The sequence below is a fragment of the Myotis yumanensis genome, unplaced genomic scaffold, assembly GCF_028538775.1.
Source record: "Myotis yumanensis isolate MYYU_CA2020_CCGP unplaced genomic scaffold, mMyoYum1.0.hap1 SCAF_2, whole genome shotgun sequence".
NCBI lineage: Eukaryota > Metazoa > Chordata > Mammalia > Chiroptera > Vespertilionidae > Myotis > Myotis yumanensis.
In genome coordinates, this window is record NW_027223753.1 from 30,513,001 (window position 1) to 30,535,876 (window position 22,876).

General features: G+C 52.2%; 1 protein-coding gene across 3 annotated transcripts in view; it reads left to right on the plus strand.

Annotated features, from left to right (window-relative positions):
- The window catches only part of HIVEP3 (HIVEP zinc finger 3), a 400,522-nt gene that overhangs the window by 293,949 nt on the left and 83,697 nt on the right, over positions 1 to 22,876 (plus strand). The window contains exon 1 of one of the 3 annotated variants that reach the window (XM_070404992.1): positions 3,584 to 3,619. The exons of the other annotated variants lie outside the window; for them this stretch is intronic. The gene's annotated coding sequence lies outside the window, so the exon portion shown is untranslated. Of the gene's footprint in view, positions 1 to 3,583; positions 3,620 to 22,876 lie in introns of those variants that run through there. 3 annotated transcript variants of the gene reach the window in all.

The window sequence follows — 22,876 nt, forward strand, 5'->3', positions numbered from 1 at the left end:
CTGAGTCTCAAGGTGGACACAGGTAGCTTTGGTTGTGGACGGAGCTAGTTGAAGGCTCCTGGGCTGATACTCCTGGCCTGGAGGTTGATGGGGCCTGTGTGGCTTGAGGGGTCACGGGCAGGATCTTTGGAGGGTTTAGGGCAGTGATGGCGAACCTATGATACACGTGTCAGAAGTGACACGCGAACTCATTTTTTAGGTTGATTTTTCTTTGTTAAATGGCATTTAAATATATAAAATAAATATCAAAAATATAAGTCTTTGTTTTACTATGGTTGCAAATATCAAAAAATTTTTATATGTGACACGGCACCAGAGTTAAGTTAGGGTTTTTCAAAATGCTGACACGCCGAGCTCAAAAGGTTCGCCATCACTGGTTTAGGGGAATCCAGTGTGATTGTGTCTGGCATAATGTAGGTGCTTGATAAAGTTCACTTTATTTTATCCCTTCCACCTGGCCATGGCCAGCTCAGGACTGTGTGTTTGGGAGTTGGAATAGGGATGTGCCAGGCTGCCAGGATGGGAATGCACATGACTTTGCCCAAAGAATAGGGAGACAATCCCAAGCCACAGAAAGTTGGGATAAAGGAACAGTCCAAGGAAAGAGCCTCGGCAGGGCAGCCACCCAGGGAGTGCACCTTGGCCCAGGTTCCTGAGCATCCATTTAATCCTGTCAATCAGAAATACCACCGTCCATCCCAGTCCCTAGCCAGGCCTTTGGGAACCTCAGCCACAGCTCTGAGTTGGGCCATTCTGCCCCTCCTATGGTTAGTTTGTCTTCCTGCCCCATAGGATCATTCATTCACTTAACAAACATTTGTAAGCAGATCAGTCCCGGCAGGAGAGAAGGACCCAGAAAGTTCCTTAAAACTCCCAATCTGAGGGAAGGGAGGTCTCTCCCAGCTGATTGCAATTTGGGCTAAATCAGCGGTTCTCAACCTGTGGGTCGCGACCCCTTTGGCAGTCGAACGACCTTTTCACAGGGGTCGCCTAAGACCATCCTGCATATCAGATATTTACATTATGATTCATAACAGTAGCAACATTACAGTTATGAAGTAGCAACGAAAATAATTTTATGGTTGGGTCACAACATGAGGAACTGTATTTAAAGTGCCAGAAGGTTGAGAACCACTGAGCTAAATGGTCCATCTCTGGAGGCAGGAACCATTGTGCTGCTTCTGGCAGCAAAGGAAGGTGACTAAATCCATTGGGAAGTTCCATGACCACCCCTCAAAGCCTGGAGAGGAAGCTCATCCGGGGGCAGGAGCAAGGCTGTCATCTGAACCTTTGCACAAATGACAAAAAGTCACCCCTTGGGGCATATGAATTATGAGTCACCCACTTTCTCCTGCCCAGAGCTGCTCTGAGCCAGGCACAGTAAGTGGGGCAGTAGGGGCAGGGCAGGAGTGGAATGAGGGGCAAGAACCTGTCCCAAGTTTCACCCTGTCCCACAAATCAAGGGAAGGAGCTGTGTTGAGGGCAGGCTTGATTTGGGGTATGAAGAACAGCAGGAGTAGAGAGGGCATTTCAGACAGAGGGAAAGTCTGTGCAGAGACCCCCACGAAGTAAAAGCTGGCGCAAGTTGTGTTGGGGGCAAAGGGCCTGGGTAGAAGGCACAGAGGGCTGAGCAGCAAGAGGTGCAGCTGTCAGTGGGACCTTGCATGCCAGATCAGGGACTGTGGCCCTTCTCTTCGGGGCTTTGTCAGAAAGAGGGTGACCCAATTGGATCTATAATTGGGCTCTGGGAGCTGATGGAGGATGGGGGAGAGTGGGGTGGTGGTGACCAACAGAACTGGGGGATTGGCAGCTGGCCGGAGTGAGCAGCTGGGCACATGAACCTGCAGCTCCCATCCAGCCACACCTCCCTTATTCCTTGCAAGTCCCAGAGCTACGGCTTCCTCCCCCAACACCTAGGAGTGTGGTGCCCCTTTGGAACTTGAGATTCCTTCCATCAAAGCTAGTGGTCTGCCAGGGGGTTGTTAGCTCTGACCTGGTTTTGGAGGGAGGGGGAGGCTCTGCTAAAAGCTGTTGTATGAGGAAGGCACAGAAATCTCCAGGTACTAGCCCTGTGCCCTGGGCCTCATGGCCTCTGGTCAGAGGGAACCCACTTCCTGAGACATGTAGGGCCATGAAGTTGAATCCATCACTTTGGAGCCAGAGGAAACCTGGGGTCTCCAAGGAGCCTTCTTGGAAGCCCTAGTCAGCATAGGGGTCAGTCACCCTGTGGGTCCTTAAACTTTCACGACCTGGAGAGGGGGTAGCAGCTGGGCACTTATTTTGCCTAAAAGTCTAGGCCTGCCCTTGGCCCCAGGCCCCATAACCTACGGAGGCTGTTCCAGGCAGGCAGAGGCTAGGCCTGGAGTGAGCTGGATTCAGGGTCAGCCCTGGTTCTGCAGAGCTGACCTCAGACAAATCACCTGACATGTCTGAGCCTCCGTGTACAGCAAGCATGTCAAACTCGTGGCCCGTGGGCTGCATGCCTTGTTTATTTGGCCTGTGTTAGCCTTTGAGTTTGACATGCTTGGTGTACACAATCTCTAAAATACAGCTCCTTGTGGGGTCTGGAGGCCTTGGAGGGCCATTCTGCTCTCTCAAGGGGCAGGCAGATGGGGGCCGGAGTGGGGCTGGCCCACGCGTGCCCAAGACTGGCCAAAGCATGTGACTCAGGTCCCAAGACCTGGGATCCAGCTGCTTCTGGTAAAGTCAGGCTGTTAGGGAAGCCCCGGGTTGCCCCTCACCCCCAGGCTGGAGCCTAGGGAGGCCCGGGCTAGGCTGCCCCGCCCAGTGCTCATTAAGGCGAATTCCCGCCTTGGGAGGTGCGGGCTTCCTGGAGCAGAGCTGACACCCGGGAGCAAGGCGGGGAGCACGCACTTTGGGGATCACACTCCTAGACCCGCCGGGCACGGGTGCGGCCCAGATGGGTCTCCCAGAGGCAGGGCCTGGGCGGGCGGCCACCGGGCTTCCCTGACTGCCCTCCCCGAGGGCCCGGGAGGAAATGACAGCTCGGGAGCCGGGGCGGGCTCGAAGGGCGGGGCGGCGCCCAGAGTGACACGGCCTGTCAAGGAGGAGGCCGCTGCACAGAACCTCCCAGCTCCGGCCAGAGTCGGGGATTCCCCAGACACAGACCCTCCCCAGCAGCCGCCCGCCGTGCCCCGGCCCATCGTGACCTCGCGACGCGGCGACCCTAGCGTGGTCCGCGGCGACCGGGAGGGCTAAGGCCGAGCGAGAGGAGAGGCGCCCGGGGCGTGCGGGCGCGGGGTCCCCGGGCTGGGCGACAGGAAACTCTGGGGAGTGAATGGAAAGAAGTGGGTGGTCCGGCCCCTGCGACTTCCCCTGACATCACTGCCCAAATAAGGAGCTTCCAAGCGGCTGCGGGGCGGCCGGGAGCCGCACCCGCCGCCGGCGCCAGCCGCTAGCCCGCCCGCCCTGCGCCCACCCCGCACCCGCGTGGGCCGCCTGCGAGCGCTCGGGGCACCGCCGGGCGGAGCCGAGCCGGGCGGAGCCAAGCGAGGAGCGGGCGCAGCCGAGGCGCGCAGAGGCCGGGCGCGCAGCCCAGCGCAGCCCAGTGGAGCGCTGCGCAGCCCAGCCCGGAGCCGCGGAGCCCGACCGCCCGCAGGTAAGCGGGGAGCCTGGCAGCCGGGGAGCCAGGCACCGCCGAGCGGCTGAGCAGCCCCGGCTGGGGCGGCAGCGGAGGGACCGGCAGAGCCGGGCGGGAGGGAACTGGCTGGAGATGGGCGCGGGTGCAGGCACGTAGGTTCAGGTTCGCACTCCTGGGACCTCCGGGACTCCTCTGTAGCCTGGGGTTGCCTGGTGCACGCGCTCTCCGCCTGCGTTTCGCCAACACTACTTGTGTCACTGTCCTGGGTTGCCCCGAGCGTTCCCGGTTCACACTTCTCTTGCACACTCACGCCTGGCACAGCCCCATCGCCATGGGTGGGCACAGCCTCCTGTGCCTGCAGCAGACCCTCACGACACACCTCTCAGGCCTCGCACGCCCAGAAACGGTGGGAGAAGCACACGGTGGGAACTGCTGAATGGGTTTGGCATCCCTGACCATGCTTCCCCCTGGAGGCAGTGGCAGTTTCAGACTGTCAAGGCCACCATCCTCGGGCTCCTTGGGCTTATTGGGAGTGAGTTACACTAGCATTGCTCTGGCTCTACAACCCCCCTCTCCCACAGAATGGCACCTGGCACTGGGGGGGGGGGGGGGTGGTGGTGGCTGTAGGGCTGTACCTGGCTGCTGGCTGGCATGGTTGGGAGGGTGTGGCGACTGGCAGAGAGCTACTCCCAGCCTTACAGCCTGGGTGTTTCCAGAGTGGCTGCTACTCCATGGGCATTTCTCTGGGCAACCTCCCCTCCCCTTCTCTTACCCAGTACAGGGGACCTGGCTCCCAACAGCGGTGGTGGTGTAGAGCAAGTGCAGGTGTTGTCATCCTCGGCATCTTTCAGGCTCTCTGTGCAGTGGCTAGAATTGCTTATATCTATAAAACACTTCATGTCTTCATTGATGATTTAATCAAGGCCACAGGAAACTGATAAAGCCAAGTTATGGGCTCATCGCTTAGTGCTCTGGGCAGTCTCCTTAATTTCTTCAGGCTGCATTTTGTCATCTGAAAATGGGGATGAGGATCTTCCGGGGAACGTTGTCAGGGAGACTTGCGATCATATAAGTGAAACTGTTTTGTAAATACAAAGCCCTGTGCACATGCCAGTTACTGTGGTTTAGAAGCTTCTGGGCTGGTATTTTCCATGGCTCTGCTCTGTGACTTAGGGAGGCTGAACACCATTTCTGTCCAGTCATCTGCAAGAAAGGGGCCTTAATGTGTCCTGTGTGCCTGCTAGCAGATTCCCCAAAGTGAGTTCTGTGGAACATTCGTTCTGAAAGCTGTGCCTCGAGTTAAGGTTTCCCTGTTCTAGTAAGTCTGGCAAATTCTGCAAGCTCACAACTGCAATCGATATTGGTAAATTAAAGGCTCTGAGAAGTACTGCAATAAAAGAACATGCTTGACTCTGTCAAACCCAACATTTCCCTGGTTAACGCTACACCCTTTTCAAGTTACACATGCTTGCTCTTCTAGGAAGCAGTGCTTCAGGGGCTACCGATGATATGGTGCTGTAGAGTTGCAATCAAACTTTGAGAGCTGTGTTGTAATTGCCTTCTTTAATGAAGAGCAAACAGAAGCCCAGAGAAGTTGAGTAGCTCACGTGACTCAAGGTCACCCATAGTTAGTAGTAAAACAGGGACCACAACCCAGCGTCATCCACTGCTCTCACCACAGTCAGTTACGTCCAGAAGTTGAGAATTCTCTTCTGGGAACCAGTGTTGCTGCTTTATGTGGACACTCTGCAGAATGAATTTGACAAACATAAGAATTTACATGATTTCGTATTGAATGAATTAAGTAAGCATTTAGTGAATGAGTGAATTAATTGGATGAATTAAATGCCACTTGTTGTGGGGACTTCAGCTTGTCAAGTTCAACCAGATGTAGAATCTGTAGTGAAAAGTAAGAGTACTAGAGTCATCACAGACACATACATACACAGGTAGATTCGTACACGCTCACACATCCACCTCTTCACACAAGCCCCTCTCTCCCTACACTCTCACACATGTCCACACAGTCGATCCTGTGCACTCATTCACACACATGCTCCTACATATGCACACACACTCGCTCACCTGCTCCTATACACATGCACATCTCTCCTGTTCATACTCTCACACACATCTCTCCTGTTGTGCTCGAGGCTGCAGCCAGGAGGCACTCGTGGCAAGGGGCATGTCCCCTTATCCCCAGGTCCACAGAGCTTGTGCCTGGCACCAGCTCCGGAGATGAGTTTTGAGCATGTGGGGAACCCTTGCATTTCCTCAGTGTTTCCCCATTTCTCCCATTTGCTGCCGTCCTTATCCCGTCTTTCTTGGTCAGCTATTGTTTGGTCACACATGATGCTCCAGCTCTGGCTTCTACTGTCTGTTTGAATCAACCATCAGAGCTCTGTCAGGGCAAGGACTTTGTGTCATTTGTTTGATTGGAATCCCCAGTGCCTAGCAGAGTGCCTGGCACAGGGGAGAGGTTCAATAAGCATTTAGTGAATGAGTGAGTGAGTGAGTAAGTGAGGATGGCTGTGACCCAGGCCAGCAACCAGGGAGATTCACTGAAGATGTTTGGACGTATCTGCTGGGTCCTAGGCTCCTTCCTGGGAATTCTAGAAATAAAAGCTATTTAATCCTCTGTTCATGGAGCTTGCATTCCAGTGGGAAGAGAGGGCATGAATAGCAACGAACAAGATAATGCTAGTGTCCCACACCACGAAGAAACTCAAACAAGGCAGTGTGGACGTTAGAGACGAATGGGGAAGCTAAAGATGGGGCCCAGGGAGTCCTCTCTGAGGAGTTAATATTTATCCTGAAATCCAAATAACGAAAAAGTGCAAAGATTTGGGGAAAGAGTATTCGGGCAGAAGAACAACAGGTACGAAGGCCCCGGGGTGTGAAGGAGCTGGGCTGAGTGCACATGGAGAGGTAGACTTGTAGTTCACTGCTGATTCCCTTACCAGTGTCCTTTGGGTGGGGGGGGGGGGGGGGAGCAATTGCTGCTGTCTGATCTGGGACCTAATTATCTTTGCAGTTCAATCACTAAAGACAAACTCAGTGCCCCTGGGTTTGGGGGGGGTGGGGCTGCCTCTGCTAACTCAGAAGGCTGCCCTCCCCATCTTGTCTTCCCCCCACCCCTCTAAACAAGGAAAGGGGTGGACTTCCCAGGCCCCTCCCAGTTCTACCACATAGAATTGGATGCTCTGATTGCAGGAGGTTCGCGACAATTCAGGTGGTCCATCTGGAGGGGTCGTGAATTAGTTGTGCTGCTTCCATTATTAATAACCATGATGTCATACATCTGTGCAGTTCCTGGTCTGCTGCAGAGCACTTTCTCCTATTATCCAGTTCACTCTGTGGACTCATCTGCCAAGTGGGGGAGGGTGGGAGCAGAGGGGGATGGTGGAGGTGGAGAGAGCTCAGACACTGCCACACGTGGCTGCAGGCTCACCCGGCTGCCTCTCCCGAATCCCTGCTTCCTCTGCCGCAAAGCAGGATTCCGGAGAACCTACCCCCGGGGGTGTGGGGTGAAGACCTGCATGTCAGGGGCCTGGCGTGTCCAGGCGCTTAGTGGCTATTGGTTCACATTTTACAGGTGAGAAACTCAGAGCTAGGGAGAGCATGGCTTTTTCTTTTCTTTTCTTTTCCTTTTTTGTTTTGGTCCACTTTTGAATCTTCAGTCTTCCCAGCCCAGGGCTTGTGGGTACATAGTAGGCCTTGAATAACTATTTTGTTGAATTGACTTGCCTTAAGCTTGCACAGTTAGTAAAGGGCAGATCTAGGATTCAAACCCAAGACATTGTGCTCCAAAGTCTTTTTCATAAACAGCACACTATTTGGGAATAATTGTCATGGTTAATAAAGACAGATCTTCATACCACGTTTGTAGATGAACAGAATTATTGTGGCTTTGTTGAGAATCCTAGAATTATAAGGTCTTGGGTTCTGATGCATGGTATTCTTTACAAACCAATACATGAATTTCTTAAGAAACATTTTGGAATCTTCTAAAAGAGGGTGTAGTTGTGAGAAAATGGCCTCCTGAGATTTGAAAGCAGTGATTCTTAACCAAGGGCATCCTTTCCTGTCACCTGAGGGCTTTTAACAGAAGAGTTATAAGTTCCACCCCCAACTGTCTGATTCAGAGCCTCGGGATGGCAGCTGGGCATGTGGAAACACACCTGGTTCTAGAAGGTCACCTGGGGAAGAGCAGCCAGCCAGCTGGATGCCCAGGAATTCTGGCAGGCCCTCCATCTGCCTCGAGTTTTCATGCATCCTTAGCTGTGCTACCCGCCTTGTCCCAGGCCCATCCCAGCCACACGGTAGGAACATAAGCTATGGAGCCCCACAGACCTGAGTTTGCAACTCCTGCTTTCTAGCATCTGCCTGGGCCACGTTCCTTTACTTTTCATAAGGCTCAACTTTCTTGCCTGTACTATGGGAATGCTCACGCTTACCTACAGGGTAGCTATATGGATTACAGGTAACTATATCTATGTCAGCTTATGAAATACCTGTGCCTAGCACATAGTAGGTGAACAGTAAACAACAGGTTCAGTTATTATGAAAAATGAATGATAATAAAAGCAACTGCAGCATTTGTGAGTTGGCTGCTACACATAAAAGTGAACCAGTTTACTCCAAAGGCCAGACTTTTGAGAAGAGGGAACACTCCTTGTTGTAAACACCAATCCTTGGGCCAAAGAATAACTGCTCTGCCATTTTTCCACTCCTCTTTATTACATTGCTCTGACTCTCATGGAGAGTGAAGGGCCGAATAGAGACCAGAGCCAACACCACTTTCCATACCTCAGACAGACCCATAGGCTCTGAGAGGGGAGTGTGAGGTGTGGAGGCCAGTGCTTAGTCCAGGCTTGTGTTCACCTACATCAGCCTGGCCTCCCATTCCTAAGACCGATGTATAGGACAGTTACAGGGGAAACAGCTGGCTGGTGGGAGTCATAGGAGGCTGTACTTGTAACCTACTCTGTCATTCATTCATTTATTCACAGCAGTGGATTAAGTCCTTCCCTGGGCTCAGCTCTGGGTCAAGCTCAGAGTCTAGCAGATCCGACCACTCAGGAGCTACGTGGTCATGGACAAGCTGCATTTCCTCTGCAGATCTCAGTGTTCTCACCTCTAGAATGGATTGTTCTGGCTACTTCACCAGAGGAATATTTTGTGGTTTTAAGGACCCACTCATCTCTGGGTGCTGCGTAGGTTTGAGGGTCTCTACCAGAGGGGTCGGGCAGAGAACAGGGGTTTCAGAACCTCTAGGAGCTCCATTCTGCTGCTGGCTCTGCCACAGACTTGCTGTGTGATTTGCTGCATCTCTTAACTTCTCTGTTTCCTTTTCCTCACTTAGATAATGTGGTTATGACACCTCCGTTGCAGGGCACTGTGTTAGGTGAGATGATAGAGAAAACCTGGCTCTCAACGAACGTGACCCCCATTTCCTTTCTGTCTGTCTCCTGGCTCTTCTGTCCTGTGTGTTGCTGTTTTTGGAGCAAAGTTACTCAAGCACCCAGAATGGTCCAGGGGGCAGACAGCCAGATTGGAGCTCAAGGGAGTAAGCACATGCCCTGGCTGAAAGGTGGGCCCGGGGAAGTGGGTCCAGCCCAAGAGCTATCAGGACCAGGGTGCGGGGCCAGGAGCCCTGGTTCTGTCCTGGGCCTGCCACTAGGTCACTGTGTGCATTTGCCGGTTCCCGCCCTCTCTGAGTCTGTGTCCTCACTGAGGCCAGTGTGCAGGGTCCCCTGGCTTTCTTCCTGCTCTGAGAAGCCTGAAGGCCTTTGATGTGCAAGTGCTGAGTGGCCACAGTGAGGGAGCGGGCCAGCTGGGTGTGGAGATTTCACCAGCTTCTCCCAGCCCAGGAATTGATTGTGGGGAGAGGCCAGCAGACAGACTCTGGACAAGGAAGAGACTGTGGTTTCTAATTGGCAGAGCCCCTCATGGGAGAAGAGGCAGGTGAAGGGACACTAATGGCCTGAAATTAAATTGAAAGAAGGGCATTTCTCCTGTGTTTCATTTTTCTTCAAGAAGACCAGAAGGCCCTAGTGGTGGCTCAGTGGATAGAGCGTCGGCCTGCAGACCAAAAGGTCCCAGGTTCGATTCCGGTCAAGGGCACATACTTGGGTTGCAGGCTCCTCCCTGGCCTGGGCCCTGTCAGGGCGCGTGCAGGAGGCAACCAATCGATGTGTTCCTCTCACATGGATGTTTCTCTCTGTCTTTCCCTCTCTCTTCCACTCTCCCTAAAAATCAATGGAAAAATATCCTCAGGTGAGGATTTAAAAAAAAAAAAAAAAAAAAGACCATACAGTTCAAAGCCACCTGTTTCTCAAATGGCTTCCCTCTCATTTGAATTTAACAATGTGTTTGGCTATGAAGGGTTTGTTTTTAGGTTATTAGGATGGAGGCAAGAGGTTGCGGAGTAAAACTCAGGGTCCAGTCATTCATTTCCCAGAACACTCTTCACGTGTCAGGCACTGTTCCAGGCAAAGGGATACAGCAGTGACCTAAACACAACCGTCAGTCCTCTCCTGGAGCTTGTGCACTAGCGGGGGCAGGGGGCATGCCGTGAACAAGGGAGCCGGTGAGTGTGTGACATGTTAGATGGGGCAAGTGCCATGGAAACGGCTAAAGCAGGATAAGAAGTTGGAGAACGCTGGGAGGGATTCAGGGGACTCTGTGTAGGATGGTTGGAGAAAGTGATGAAGTGACCGTTTGAGCAGAGACATGAAGGAAGTATAGAACTGAGACTAATTAAAGTAGGCATTTCTTCTTCTGTGGGGCCCATGGGGGTCTATGGGAAGGTCTCCTTGGAGACTGACATGGACAGCTCACCAGACAGCTCAGACCCTGGTTTAGATACAGAAAAAGAGTCTAATTCATGATCGTGGCTACCACTACATGAATAACAATGAGAGCAAGCTCCAAAGGGCTCTCAGTGGATTTGGCTCTAAGCCTTCAAAACGCCTGTCCATACAGACTGACTTATTTAGCCCTCTAACAATGTAGAAGGTGTCATCTCCATGTCACAGGTGTGGAATCTGAGAATCCTGTACATGGAACGGCAGGCCCAGGACCACACCTCAAGGGAGGGGCAGAGGAGACACTCAAACCCAGGCTCCACTGCCATCAGATGCCGTGTTTCTCCTCACAGGGTAGCCAGGCGCTCGGCATGCCTCATTGCAGCAGTCAAGGAAAAGATTTATTTATTGAAAACAAAAATAAATCCATAGACTATGGAGATATGATGTTGAAATGCAATATGGGATTCTGGGTTGGATCTTGGATAAGACAAAAGTATCCATGGAAAAACCAGTGAAATGCTAATAAAGCCTGTAGTTTAGTTAATGGGACATACCAGTATCCATTTCTTAGTTTTGACAAATGTCCCTTAGTGATGTAAGATGTTAACATTAAAGGAAGCTGGGTGAAGGGTATCTGAGAACTCTCTTATTTATCTTTGCAACTTTCCTGTCAATATAAGATTATTCCAAAGTGAAAAGTTTATTTTAAAATAAATGAATAAATCTATATATACTCCAATGAGCTGGCCTCCTCAGGGTTACTTGGGAAAGCCATAAGGGGTCATTAAGTAATTGAACCCCTACTGCTACTAGCCATCCCAAGCATGGGATCTAGAGGTGCCTGTGTGAGAAGGAGCAAAATTATACACCAATGCTTGTAACCACGCTTAGGAGGAATGTGCTCTTGGAAGTCTCTCCTCGGGGACTGCCCCAAAGTGAGTTTCCATATAACCTATACTTTTGCTATTCCATGTGATGAAAGTTCACCAACTCGTTTCACTCGGTGCCCTGGCAGACAGATGCTTGGGATTGAGCTTTATCGGCAGAGCCACATCATGTGGCGTATGAATCGTAGTGACTAATGTCTGTGAAGGAGTGGTACGAGGTGGTGAGACTAGAATTAGAGAACTGGGACGACATTAACAGTAATCTGGTTTTCTTTTATGGCAGAAAAAATTGAAAACCAGGGAGGGGTGTCTCCTGGAATGAAGGAAAGAGGCCAAGGTCAAGGGATTCCAAGATTTGGTCCCTCCGTGCAGTGATTCCCCATTCACAAAACAAGTGAGCTAGCTTAGGTAAGCCTCTGGGGACCCTCTGGCTGAAAACCCCTGAGCCCAGAGCAAGAGATTGGCCCAGGTTCACCAGGAAGCTGCTGAGAAACACAGCTGAGCCTGTCTAGGTGACCTGGCCTCCTAATGGTTTCCAAGGGCTTAGCATATGGGCATTGGGTGTCCCCTTGAAATATGGGCGAGACAAAGATGCTCAGGTGGGCAGGAAACCACTATCATGGTCTATTAGACACATTTAATATTTAAGAGTAGGTTAGCCACTCCAAGACGGACTCTTTATTTTTAGCAGGCTCTGTTCTTGCTAGTGTTTCTCAGGGTGTGTTCCATAGAACACAAGTGTGCAGGATGGAAAAATGTGTTATTATAGAGAGAAAATAGAAGTGCTACTGCCAAGTAAATGTGAGAAAGTTTAAAGGCCCTAATACTGTAGGACTTCTGGGTCTGTAATACATGAAAGTGCATTGGAAGTCTCTAAAAAGTGTGTGTGTGTGTGTGTGTGTGTGTGTGTGTGTGTGTGTGTAGATAGAGATCTTGTGTGCCACTTCTGATCTTGATTGACTAGAGAATATATACACATATATGAATGAGAGAATATATACATGTTAATAATATATATGATGCACATATATGGACATGCATGTACATAAAAAGAATAGCTGGAATAGAGTTCTATAGAAAAACATTTTGGGAAACACTAAAGTTATCTGAGGTCAAAGCTGAAACAAACAAAATGAATGCTAAATTGTGACTCTACAATTTATTTCTGCATGTCAGTTTCTCACATTGTTCCTATTGTGTTCACTTAATTTCTTTTTTCTCAGAAGAATAATGTCAAATGGCATGCAAATGATCCGTCCCCCACCCCCTGTGCTGTGCTCATGGGAGACAGAAGTATTACCAAGCTCATGTGACAGCTCAGTGGTGGGTCTCTAACCCAGAAACCCACATGTGACATTGGTGTTTTCAGAGCTAAAAAAGAACCTCACTGAAAAATACCACTAAAGGCCAAAATTCTGCCTTTGTCAAGTGTGGCTTCGCATGAGGGCTCTCCCAGCACTTCCATCTACACAGGTGTGCTCGTCACCCTGAAAGGTGTGCATCTTTACTGGTCTGGGTGCATGGTCAGGGGACATGCCCAGTTAGGTGAGAACACACTTTGATTTGATGACAATTTCTAAATAGGCTGACCTTCGCCCCACTCCCTGGTCCTGGCCTGTCCCCACCCCGCGTTGTCCCTGGGCAGAGTCCTGTAAATTGCCTGCCTGCCCTTGGAATCCCTTCACAGACTGGGTCACCTCCGCCTCCACATTCCTGACTCTTACCCCCATGCGTAAATGCTGCCCCCACCAAATCCTGCTCCTCGCTCCTGGAGCATGTCCCCAAGCATGTGGCTGTCCCATTTAAGGTGCAGGGTCCATTCCATTTTACGATTGCCACAGTCAGAGACTGAGCTTCGGTTTCCTTACCTGGCGTTTGAGAACAGTGTGTTCATGAAGACTCTACAAATAAAGAGTAAGGAACGGGAAGAGGGGAAACGTAAGAGGGATTTTCTTTCTCTTCGGGTCAGCTGGAGGGAGCAGGAAGCTTCACAAACATCTCCTTTGAGGATGACATGGTTGGCTCAGCTAGGCCCTCAGACTCTGGCCTGTCATCTGACCTGTGTGACCTCAGACAAGCTATTTGAAGTCTTCAAGTTTCCCTTTCCTCAGCCATGAACATGGTTTTGATTCAGTGCTATGAAGCTTGTGTGGAGCCTACAACAGTGCCTGGTGCTTTGTATTAGTTATTATGATGAGAATTTTATCAACTAACTAACACAACAGCCAAGTTTTTTTTTAAGTGTGCAAAAGATATAAACAGGTAGTTCGCAGAAGTGGAAAGGCCCATAAACCTTAGCTCTTGCTGCTAAGAAGCGAAGGATTATAAGTGAAAAATGCTTATAGATGGCAAAACTGTAAAAAGATGGAGAAGATCTGGTGCTGGCGAGGGCCCAGGGGCCCAGTTGGTATCAATGAAAATTGACACAAATGCACATGCCTACTGTGAGCCAGCAACCCCCCAGCTATGGAAAAACAAGCGTACACAAAGCTAAATACGTAGGAGGGTGTTCCCTTGCAGCATTGTTTGCAGCAGAGAGAAATTAGAAATGACCTCAATGGCCAACAGTGGCAGGGCTTACATCACTTACAGTGCCTGTCTGCCATGGAGTACTTTGCAGCCATTTAAAGAGAAAGGAGTGAATCAGCAGATCCTGGCCTGGGAGGGCATTTGTAACATATTCTCAACTGGAAAAGGGTTCGTGTGTGCTATGGTTCATACAGTCCCATTTTTATGCAGAACAAGTAGCAATGACATATGTGTGTGCACATGTAGGTATGTTTCCATGTTCATGGCAACAGTGTGGGAACATACAGGGAATTGTTAGTGTCAGCTTCATCTGGGCGAGAAGGGGGTTTGTCCACTTTTCACTTTAAATGCCTCCGTATTAAAAAATGTATTTTTTAAACAAAGGAAACAAAAAAGAAAGCCATAGACAATGAAAAGTAAAGACTAAGCTCTACAGTGCAGGATTATTGGGAAGATTAAATGAGATAACGTTTGACAAACACCTAACACAGTGCCTGATGCCTAGTAAGTGCCCACAAATGCTTTCATCCTCTTCTTCCTCCCTCCGTAGACTCTGTGCCGCCCCCTACCCCCTTCCCTGTCCATCCCAGTGTTCCTCCCCGCATCCCCACTTCCCAACTTCAGTCAACATGCTGTGGTGCTTACAGCCCTGCCAGCACACCAACTGCTTGCCCGGTCTGGAGGAGCCACCCTGCCTCCTTTCCTTGCACTTCACTGGGTCCTTTCTTCTTGGTGCCCCTTTATTTTATTTTTTATTTTTTAAATATGTTTTTATTGATTTCAGAGAGGAAGGGAGAGGGAGAGAGAAACATCAATGTTGAGAGAATCATCCATCGGCTGCCTCCTGCACGCCCCCTACTGGGGATCGAGCCCGAAACCCGGGCATGTGCCCTGACTGGAAATTGAACCAAGACCTCCTGGTTCATAGGTTGTCTCTCAATCACTGAGCCATGCCAGCCGGGTGGTGCCCCTTTAAATGGCTGCTATCTTTCACTGGTTGCTGTCAGCCGTGCCTCCTGTCTCCCCAAGGAGCCTCTCCCCACCTCTCAGTGTGGGGCCGGCTTTTTCATCAGAACATTCCCAGGGTGAATCGCATCATTTGGGTCAGGTCTGCTCACTGATTTGTTTCTCTTCTGCTTCTGCTCAGGGCCATGCTTTCCCACCCCTGGGCATGCGGGCTCTCTGGGCACACCCCCCCTCCCACTAGCTTCCACCTGGCCCTGATGAATTCCATCATGTCTGCTTAAAATCATTTTACTTCCAATTTGCTAATTTAATTCTAGTCTTACAGAATTTTGGCAACCCTGCCAAATTGGGTGCCAGATGCAGATTTAATGAGCATATTTTCAGTTCTTTCTTTCCTTTCTGCATGAAGATGCTGAAGAGAACAGTATCTGGAACTAGTTTCTAGGGAGCCCCCTGAACATCCCCCCCCTCCCCCCCGCCAACATTTGATCCTGAGCCACTGGGCATGACCCTCCGGCCAGGTCTCTAAGTGTCTAGCAGGAAGAGCTCATGCTCTGCTCCCCGGGGGAGGGAGCTGTGATTGCATCACCCTCCCAGTCCTAGAAGCCCCAACCCAGTTCCCATCACTTGGACTTCACAGGAAATGTATTTGGAGAAAATTACTTATTTCCTCTGGCCCATGTCTTCCTGAGCCACGTGCAACTCAACAGATGTTCAGGGATCCGTCTATTTAACAAACACATATTTAGCACTTTCTAGAGTGATTTCTTAAAGTGTGGTCTGTTGACTGCCTGCCACGGAATTATGGTGAGGGGTGGGACCTTGGGGAGAATGCAGATCCCTGGGCCCTGCCCCTCAGTGGGACAGGGTGGAGCCTGGGATTCCACGGCCCAGCGAATGCTGGTGCCTGCAGAATGTCTATGGGTTACCTCATTTCCAATGCATACCAACCCCTTCCGGTGACATTTTTATCTCCAAGAGTAAGACTCAGAGTAAGTCAGGTGGGTGGCTCAAGGCTAGGAGTGGGAGTGGTGAATCAAAGCTGGGACTTTGCTGGAGGCTTTTGATTTTAAGTAAAGGGCTCTTTCCATCTCTGCCGCAGCCGCTCAGGGCTGAGCGCTGCTGTCCGTGATCACCACCACTCTCATGGCTGGCTTGCAGACGTCCGCTCTGCAGGCAAGGAAGCAGAGATTGGTGGTTGCCCTGCCAGGCCGGCCCAGGTGCAGCTCTGAGGAAACAGCAGCCGGGACCCACACCACACTAATTCCAAATTCTGTGCCAGGCAGCACGGAGGGCTGAGTGGAGAATAAATGGAAGCTCCCTGGAGGAGCAGGGGAACAAGCGGAGCTCTCCGGCTCCAGCCCCAGGGGTCGGGCCTTTGGGCGGGTCACATCTGTTTTTGAGCCTTGGGGTTGTTGCCCGTCCAGTGATTCCCAAACTTTTTAAATGGCAGAGTATCCCTCAACCCTCACTTCTTTTCAGCCCAAATAAAATCTTCCACTGAATTGTGACATGTACAAAGAGACAAAAGCGGAGACACCTTGCCCTAGCCGATTGGGCTCAGTGGATAGAGGTTCGGTTCTAGTCAAGGGCACATACCTGGGTTGCAGGCTCTGCCCTGGCCTGGGCCCTGGTCGGGGCTCCTGCAGGAGGCAACCAATCGATGTGTTTCTCTCACATCGATGTTTCTCTCTGTCTTTCCCTCTCTCTTTCCCTCTCCCTAAAAATCAATGGAAAAATATCCTCGGGTGAGGATTTTAAGAAAAAAAGTGGAGACCCCTTGCATGTCTCAGTGCTTTCTAGGAGGCACGTTGGAAACATGTCATTTAGCATTTAGCAAAGATCATCCATGTACCTCCTTCCCCTTCTGCCCCCCAACATGACATAGTGGCTATAGCCTCAGCTTTGGAGTCCGGCATATGGGGTGCAGTCTGGGCTCTACCACTTTCTGGCTGTGTAACCTTGAGCAAGATGTTTGCCTTCTCCGAGTCACAGGTTTTTCTCTGTAGAATGGGGATGGTTAAGTTGGGGTGAGGATTAAATAAACTAATGCATGCGAAACATTCAGCACAGTGCCCAACATGTGGAAGGTGTGGAGCACAGTGCCCAACATGTGGAAGGTGTGGAGCACAGTGCCCAACATGTGGAAGGTGTGGAGCACAGTGCCCAACATGTGGAAGGTGTGGAGCACAGTGCCCAACATGTGGAAGGTGTGGAGCACAGTGCCCAACATGTGGAAGGTGTGGAGCACAGTGCCCAACATGTGGAAGGTGTGGTGACTCTTGCCTTTCTTTGACAGAATAGGATATAACACGAGAGAAATTGTGGCAGAGATTTCCCAGGCCCTAAAGACACCATGCCATACACCTGAGTGGTATGGACAGTGAGGCCCAGACATTTGTTGGTCTATATATTTCAGCAAATGTTTTAGCCCCTACAAGGGGCAAGATCTAGTTCAGAGAGGAAAACTCCCGGGGGTGAGGGGGCTTTGAGAAGAGGCAGGGCTTGGGCTGAGCTTCCCTGGTGGGACTCCCAGGGCAGGAGCACAGAACAGGTTGGGAGGGCTTCCCCCCCACCCCCCAATCCCCAGGGAAAAGGCAGGGCAGGGAGCAGCTGGGCTCGCGAGAGTGAGCCCTGGCCGCTTCCCTCTGTGGGCTCAGCTGCCACAGGGCAGGGCCAGTCACTTCCTGGAAGCCTGGTGGGGGGGATGAAATGAGGACATCGTGGCTTCCAGCACAGGGGGGTGTCCTTCGGATCCCAGTGCTTGGTGGCAAGAGGTCAGAGAAGAAAGGATTGGGACAGTGGAAGGACCCGCAGCTCATGGTGGTGAGGCTAAGGGGGAGAGGAGACTCCCGGCTCACGAAGGATGGTGGGAAGCAAGGGTGCCCAGCCCAGCCTGGCAGTCAGACCCCTGGGGGCAAGCCCATGCACCTGTGTTCCCCTACCGGGAGCTAAGCTGCAGGAGGTGTGCACCCCAAGGCATCAGCAAGCCCTGGGAGGCCGCCTGAGCCTCCCAGTGCCCACAGTGTGTGCGTGTGACGGGGAATGTGTGTGCAAGAGCAAGTGGAGCACCGAGGAAGCGATGTTTTCCATCTCAGTGGGGTTATTTCTGGCTCTGCTCCTGCAGTCACTGTGGAAACTGCACGTGCCCGGTGCAGTGTGGAAACTTGAGTTTTCCAAGGGAGATGTACAGTAAGCAGGCAGCCAGGAAGCTGCCGCCGCTGCTAGTAGGGGGTGAGTGTCTGCCTGCCTCTCTCCCCACCCGCACCCCCACCCCCACCACACACCACCCCATCTCCTCTCTCTCTGCCTTTGTCCTGTAGCTGCATGTGGGAGAGATGTGTTCCTTGCAGCATGGTAGACAGACTAGTGGCCTCCGAAAAATGTCCCCATGTTTATTCCTAGAACCTGTGAACACATTACTTCACATGGCCAAGGAATTAAGGTGGCAGATGGACTTATGGTTGCTCACCAGCTGACTTTAACACAGAGAGACTACCCTGGATTATCCATAGCCCAGTGCTGTCACAAGGGCCGCTAAAAGTGGATGGGGACTCGGTGTCAGTGGCGCCGTGTGAGGACGGCTCCCCCGCCGGCTGGCTTTGAAGATGGGGGGAGGGGCCATGAACCAAGGGATGCGGGCAGCCGCTAGAAGCTGGAGAAGGCGAGGAAACAGGTTCTGCCTAGAGCTTCCAGAAGAAGTGGGGCCCGCCACCATCTTGATTACAGCCCAGTGAGACCCATTTCAGACTGAGTACATTTGTGTTGTTCTGAGCCACTAAGTTGGATGGTAATGTGTTACGGCAGCAGCAGGCAGTACACTAATGGGGAGAGGTCCTCAGAGAGCAGAGTTACAGGCATGTTCCTTATTTTCCTGAGATCTGATGGTTGCTGGTGCCTCACCCTGGGCACAGGCCCCCACTGGCCAGCTCCCTGCCTGCGGGGGAAGGTGGCCTCCCCTCAGTGAGCACCCTGCTCTGCAGAGCCCTGAGCAGGGTCTCCTGTGCCGATGCCATCTTCTCAGCCTGGAATGCTGCCTGCATCTCCCTCCATAAGCCCTTTGGAGCTTCAGGTCCCCTGCCCGTCCGCCCTAAGTAAGTGCTTTTCCCTCTGACACTTTGTGCCCCTCCTGAGGTGTTTGTGGCTCTGGGGACCCAGCATTGTCTGGGTTTTAGCCGCCAGCATGCTGCTGCCCCTCTCCCTGCCCACCCACCCAGCAGCCCCTTGAGAAGACGAACAGGGCCACACAGCAGGCATTGCCAGAATCTAGATGAGGAGTGAGTGGCTTCTGCCGCTTGGAACTAGTTGTGCCCCAGACATGTGGGAGCCACACTCCGTTGTGTGCTGAAAGGCCTAGGCCTGAGCACGGGGCCCAGGGTTGCATCCTGACTGGGGCACCTGGTAACTCTGACCTTGGGCAGGTCATTTCGCTCCTCTCTTGTGTACAGGCCGGAGGTGAAGCGGTTGGTGTGAAAGCCCATTGGGCACACTGCTGTCCAGGGTGAGCGTCACTCTCAGTGTCACTCTGCCCTCCAGAGATGCAGTTAGGAGTAACAACACCTCTCCTGCTGTGACTGCCACCCCCCTGCCTGGGAGTCCTTCTCCCCTTGCCTTACTGGCTCTGCCCACATGCCTAGACCTGGGCGAAACCTAGAGGAAACATGAACAACCAGGCTCAGGACATGGGGGAGGTGAATGAGGTGCCCAGGCTGCAAAATGTAAAGAGGTCCTCCCCCTCAGCATCATGCAGATGTGGTGCAGGAAATCTAACCCCGCTCTCCACTGTACAGAGGAGGAAACTGGGGCCTACAGAGTGGAGATGCCTTTAGTCAGGGCACATGGGGAGCTAGGGGTGAGCTGGGACCAGAACACAGCTCTCTCACCTTCAGCTCCGGGGCTGGCCCACTTCCCTTCCAACTAAATGCACGAATGAGTGGCTGAATGAGTTTATTTCTCCAAAACATGTTTCTTGATGCTATGTTAGGGGCTGGGCTACAACTTGGTAACAAGACAGACAGGGCCTGGTCCTCTGCTGAGAATTCATATTCTTTGAGAGAGATGAAGTGATGAGGCACTAGTGCTTTAACTGCAGTAGCGATAGATGCTATGCAGGGGATGGTCAGAAGTCATGGGCTGCGGATGGTGGTACAGGCTGTACACTGCACAGGTGCATGTGGAGGTCCTGCTGCAGGGTCTCCATTTAAGAGTTTACATTGTAACTTGGAAGACAGGACCAGTGTCCTCAAAGTAACAACACAAGACCATGGGTAACAACTGGGGAGAGCCAGGCTGGAGAGGCCCAGCACTGCAGCCCTATCTCCTCTCCTAGCGCTCTGGGACCTCCCTGCTCTCCCTCCAGATCAGACATAGTCAGTCCTTATTGGGAGTCTCAGAGGAGGGGCCCTGAGCTCCGAATGACCTGGGAGACCAGGAGGAGTGAGGCATGGCCCTCTCTCGGGAGGCAGAGCTTCTGTTGTCCTGGACGGGGTTCAAAGGCAAGGAGGCCTGTGTGGCAGAGGGGCTGGAGCCTTCAGAAATAAGGAAGCTTGTCCGCCTGCAGAGCCCAGCTCTCGGCATTGCCTCTCTCTGGAATGTTGGGCCAGGAGGGAACCTGGCTTCTAGGAACCAGGCATCTCCCTCCCACCAGCACACTGTGTGGCTTTGTGCCTCCTACCTGTCTGGGTGCTTCCCCGTGCGTGAAGGAAGCACGTGGAAGGGCTCAGGGAGATGGGGGTGCTGTTCTTCCACTAGCGTGTCCTGCCCGCCGGGGAGGCCAGCTCCTGGGCAGCTGGGGTGTGACCTCAGGGGGCCAGCGCCACCCCCCCACACTCTAGCTGGGGCTTGAACAAGCCACTCACCTCCCTGAGTCTCATTTTGTCAAAAATGAGAATGAGAAAGGCCCATCTGACCCAGTGTTAAAATCGACAAAAGGGAATGGGTGTGAAGGGTGTTTTGAGTCCCTGGCTAATAGGATGTAGAAATTGCCACCAAATGAAGGCATTCCTTCCAGGATTGAAAGGGCATCTGATAAATTTCCAGAGCTAGAGACCCATGCTGGCTTTCTGAAGGAGCTGACAAAGACACATGGTTCTCTCTGCTTATTCTTCTTTAATTGGGAAGAATTATTCTGGCTGGTAAGTAAATCAACTCCTCAGCAGGGAGTTTGAACAGAAGGAGTCCCTAGAGATGGGCATATTCTGGTCTTTGGTTTGACAGAAAGGGGAACTGAGGCCTGTAAGGGAACATGATTTATTCTTAGTCACGTGGCCAGAGCTGGGTGAGACCCCACGTCCTGCCCACGTCCTGCCATCCCTCATCCTGCCAGCACCAGAGTTCTGGGAGTTTAGCTATTTAAAAGACGGTAGGCAGAGATGGCCTGGTAAGGAAGCAGGAGTGTGGCCCCGGCGAGGGTAAGATGATAGGAAGGTGGACACAGTCTGGGCCAGGAGTGGGCAGAGTGGCCAGGAGGACGGTAACAGCATGAAGGTGAAATGCCCTCCTCTTGGATATGCCCCAAATCCTCGGCCGATCTCCTGATTCCCAGGCCACTCAGCATCAGGCTGTTCAGGGTCCTGGGACTACAGCCCAAAGAGAGAATGCAGTTCCCCTGGGAAAACCCTTTGGTCTGGGTGGACTGGGGACCTGCCAGTTTGGCAACTTCACCTGTTGCTTGTCCTGGAAAGTGAGTTCCTGAGTGTGGTGATGTCAGGGACCGCACCCGGGAAGGCAGGCCAGTGGTGGTATGTTTATTCGCTGTTGTTCATCACTCATTCTACATGCCAAGCACCGTGCTAATAGGCACTGGAGGTACACAGACAGTACATGTTGTTCTTGCCCTGAAGCGCTCGCTCTCTGCAGGGAGGGCGGACAAGAGGAGGCTCCTGTCACAGTGCAGTGTGGTCGATGTCCCAGCAAGGCTCTGGGTAGAGGGTCTGGGAGAAAGGAGTGTGATCCAGGTCCCTGAATGACGGGGGCTGGGGCAGGAGGCGGGGTTGCCACAGCTGAGCCTACAGAGATGGGTGGGACTTTGCCGGGCAGAGGGGAAGAAGGAACTTCCTGAGAGTGGGGACAGTGTGAACAAGGGTTTGGGGCCTGGGAGGAAGGCCGCATGTTCAGAATTATCAGGCAGTGGGAGGGAAAGGTTGAGGGAGAGTGTCAGGAGCTGGGTGAGGCTGGAAGGTCACATGGTCACATGGGCAGAGACTAAGGAGTCTGGATTGCCGATGGCGGTCAGCGAGCATGGGAAGTGGTGAAGGAGCAGCATGCTCACTCTGTGCAGCACGGAGAGAGGACCCAGACGCCTGGAGTGGAGAGGGGCTTAGGCTCGAGAGACACTGACAGAGCGGATTCATTGAGAACTGGGTGACATAAGGAATGTGGGGGTGAGGGAGAAGGAAGGTCAGTGATGGCTCTTGGATTTCTCAGGGTTCCTGGGATGACTTCCAAGGCCCCATGCTGAGATGCAAAATCGCCCCCTCTGCTGTGGGCTGTTCATCGGGGATTCAGCCATGGATGGGACTGTGAGCCCTTTGGCTGACACCCCGGTCTGCTGGTTCCTTCAAGAAGAACCAATAAGAGGGTATGGATACTGCTGGGCTGTTGATTCATCTTCACCAATACACCTACAGATATTTTCCCCTGTCACCCAGGGGTAGTAAATTGAGAGAACTCAGTGTTTACTCACTCATGTATTGTCGCCAACTATGTTCAAGGCTCTGTGAGTGATACAGAGATGAATCACACACATCCGTGTCCTGTCCTCAAAGATCGTGTGGTTTGCCTGCCTGTGATGCCAACAAGCACTCGCGTGTGTTATATTCCACACACGGGGGAGAGAAGGTAGATGCCACAATAAAGAGACCAGATGCTGTAAAGGAGAGATCATTTCTGGCCTGAGAACATAGGGCCTGGAGGGCTTTGTGGAGGAGGTGGCCCGTGAGCTGGCTCGCGTGGCGGATGTGGTTGGATTTGGCCACAGGGAAATGGAGACAAGCTTTCCAGGCAGCGAGGACTGCAGGGCGGCACGAAAACTCGGAGCAGGGGAGTCTGACACAAGCGGGCTCTGTAGGGGAGCACTGCCG